This window comes from Arachis stenosperma, chromosome 1 (assembly GCF_014773155.1).
Source record: "Arachis stenosperma cultivar V10309 chromosome 1, arast.V10309.gnm1.PFL2, whole genome shotgun sequence".
Taxonomy (NCBI): domain Eukaryota; kingdom Viridiplantae; phylum Streptophyta; class Magnoliopsida; order Fabales; family Fabaceae; genus Arachis; species Arachis stenosperma.
This window is the reverse complement of record NC_080377.1, coordinates 109463682-109467262: the sequence shown is the minus strand read 5'-3', so window position 1 is coordinate 109467262 and position 3581 is coordinate 109463682. Positions and strand designations below refer to the sequence as shown.

The 3581-nt window shown below is 40.2% G+C and overlaps 1 non-coding gene across 1 annotated transcript; it reads right to left on the bottom strand.

Annotated features, from left to right (window-relative positions):
- Positions 1-2135: 2135 nt before the first annotated feature.
- Positions 2136-2243, bottom strand: LOC130951737 (small nucleolar RNA R71). Its single transcript, XR_009074081.1, has one exon. It is a non-coding gene; the product is annotated as a small nucleolar RNA R71 (small nucleolar RNA).
- Positions 2244-3581: the final 1338 nt, after the last annotated feature.

The following is a 3581-nucleotide window of genomic DNA, read 5'->3' as shown; positions in this document are numbered from 1 at the left end:
ATAAAATAAAATAAATTCGAAAATCAAAGGGAAAATGAGATCAAAGCAAATTGAGAACTGAATCAATTAGTTAATTAAAAAGATTTTGAAAATAGCAATTAAAAAGATATGATTGAAAAAATTTTTATGAAAAAGATTTGATTTTTAAAAAGAGGAAAGAGAAAAACACAAAAAGACACCAAACTTAAAATTTTTAGAAAATCAAACACTAAATTTTCGAAAATTTTGAGAGAAAAACACAAAGAGGACACCAAACTTAGAATTTTTATGAATCAAAAAGGGACTAAGAACATGCAAAAACGAAAATTAAGAGAGAAACACAAAAAGACACCAAACTTAAAACATGAAACTAGACTCAACTAAAAGACTCTAAACCAACAAAAATAAAACAGTCCTAATCTAAGCAACAAGATAAGCCGTCAGTTGTCCAAACTCGAACAATCCCCGGCAACGGCGCCAAAAACTTGGTGCACGAAATTGCAATCACACTTTTGCAACCTCGCACAACTAACCAGCAAGTGCACTGGGTCGTCCAAGTAATACCTTGCGTGAGCAAGGGTCGATCCCACGGAGATTGTCAGCTTGAAGCAAGCTATGGTTATCTTGTAAATCTTAGTCAGGATATCAGAAATTATCAGGATTGATTGTGAAAAGCAAAAGAACATGAAATTGTTACTTGTTTTGCAGTAATGGAGAATAGGTTGAGATTTGGAGATGCTCCATCTTCTGAATCTCTGCTTTCCTGCTTTCTTCTTCATCAAACACGCAAGGCTCCTTCCATGGCAAGCTGTATGTAGGGTTTCACCGTTGTCAGTGGCTACCTCCCATCCTCTCATTGGAAATGTTCAACGCACCCTGTCACGGCACGGCTATCCATCTGTCGGTTCTCAATCAGGCCGGAATAGAATCCAGTGATTCTTTTGCGTCTGTCACTAACGCCCCGCCTTCAGGAGTTTGAAGCACGTCACAGTCATTCAATTATTGAATCCTACTCAGAATACCACAGACAAGGTTTAGACCTTCCGGATTCTCTTGAATGCCGCCATCAGTTCTAGCTTATACCACGAAGATTCTGGTTAAGGAATCCAAGAGATATCTACTCAATCTAAGATAGAACAGAGGTGGTTGTCAGGCACATGTTCATAGTTGAGAATGATGATGAGTGTCACGGATCATCACATTCATCCGGATTAAGAACAAGTGATATCTTAGAATCGAAGCAAGCATGATTGAATAAGAAACAGTAGTAATTGCATTAATCCATCAAGACACAGCAGAGCTCCTCACCCCCAACCATGGGGTTTAGAGACTCATGCTGTAAGAAGTACAAAGAAACGTGTAAAGTATCATGAGGTCATAAGGTACGGATACAATGTCAAAAGATCCTATTAATAGTAAAACTGGTAACCTAAGGTTTACAGAAATGAGTAAAATGACATAAAAATCCACTTCCGGGCCCACTTGGTGTGTGCTTGGGCTGAGCAATGAAGCAATTTCGTGTAGAGACCTTTTCTGGAGTTAAACGCCAGCTTTCATGCCAGTTTGGGCGTTTAACTCCAAGTTTTATTCCAGTTCCGGCGTTTAACGCTGGAATTTCTGAGGGAGACTTTGAACGCCGGTTTGGGCCATCAAATCTTGGGCAAAGTATGGACTATCATATATTGCTGGAAAGCCCAGAATGTCTACTTTCCAACGCCGTTGAGAGCGCGCCAATTGGGCTTCTGTAGCTCCAGAAAATCCACTTCGAGTGCAGGGAGGTCAGAATCCAACAGCATCTGCAGTCCTTTTCAGTCTCTGGATCAGATTTTTGCTCAGGACCCTCAATTTCAGCCAGAAAATACCTGAAATCACAGAAAAACACACAAACTCATAGTAAAGTCCAGAAAAGTGAATTTTAACTAAAAACTAATAATAAATATACTAAAAACTAACTAAAAGATACCAAAAACATACTAAAAACAATGCCAAAAAGCGTACAAATTATCCGCTCATCAATAGACTTATGTTATTCCCTTTTGCTGTAAGAGACAGAGCTAGAATATGGTTGGATTCACAACCTAAAGAAAGCCTGAACTCTTGGGAAAAGCTAGTCAATGCCTTCTTGGCAAAGTTCTTTCCACCTTAAAAAATTGAGTAAGCTTAGAGTGGAAGTCCAAACCTTCAGACAGAAGGAAGGAGAATCCCTCTATGAAGCTTGGGAAAGATACAAACAATTGATCAGAAAGTGTCCCTCTGATATGCTTTCTGAATGGAGCATCATAGGTATTTTCTATGATGGTCTGTCTGAACTGTCCAAGATGTCTTTGGATAGCTCTGCTGGAGGATCTCTTCATCTGAAAAAGACGCCTGCAGAAGCTCAATAGCTCATTGAAATGGTTGCAAATAACCAATTCATGTACACTTCTGAAAGGAATCCTGTGAACAATGGGACGAATCAGAAGAAAGGAGTTCTTGAGATTGATACTCTGAATGCCATATTGGCTCAGAACAAAATATTGACTCAGCAAGTCAATTTGATTTTTCAAAGTCTGTCTGGAATGCAAAATACACCAGGCAGTACTAAGGATGCTTCATCTGAAGAAGAAGCTTATGATCCTGAGAACCCTTCAATGGAAGAGGTGAATTACATGGGAGAACCCTATGGAAACAGCTATAATTCTTCATGGAGAAATCATCCAAATCTCTCATGGAAGGATCAACAGAGACCTCAACAAGGTTTCAACAACAAGAATGTTGGAAGAAACAGGTTTAGCAATGGCAAGCCTTTTCCATCATCTTCTCAGCAACAGACAGAGAATTCTAAGCAGAGCCACTCTGACTTAGCAACCATGGTCTCTGATCTAATCAAAACCACTCAAAGTTTCATGACTGAAACAAGGTCCTCCACTAGGAATTTGGAGGCACAAGTGGGACAGCTGAGCAAGAAAATTACTGAACTCCCTCCTAGTACTCTTCCAAGCAATACAGAAGAGAATCCAAAAGGAGAATACAAGGCCATCAACATGGCCAAACTTGGAGAGGATGAAGCGGCAGTGAACGCCACTGAGGAAGACCTCAATGGACGTCCACTGGCCTCCAATGAGTTCCCCAATGAGGAACCATGGGAATATGAGGCTCACACTGAGACCATAGAGATTCCATTGGACTTACTTCTGCCATTCATGAGCTCTGATGAGTATTCTTCCTCTGAAGAGGATGAATATGTCACTGAAGAGCAAGTTGCTAAATACGTTGGAGCAATCATGAAGCTAATTGACAAGTTATTTGGCAATGAGACTTGGGAGGATGAACCTCCTTTGCTCACCAAAGAACTAGATGATTTGTCTAGGCAGAACTTACCTCAAAAGAGACAAGATCCTGGGAAGTTTTCAATACCTTGTACCATAGGCACCATGACCTTTAAGAAGGCTCTGTGTGACTTAGGGTCAAGTGTAAACCTCATGCCTCTCTCTGTAATGGAGAAGCTAGGGATCTTTGAGGTATAAGCTGCACGAATCTCACTAGATATGGCAGACAACTCACGAAAACAAGCTTATGGGCTTGTAGAGGATGTTCTGGTGAAGATTGAAAACCATTACATC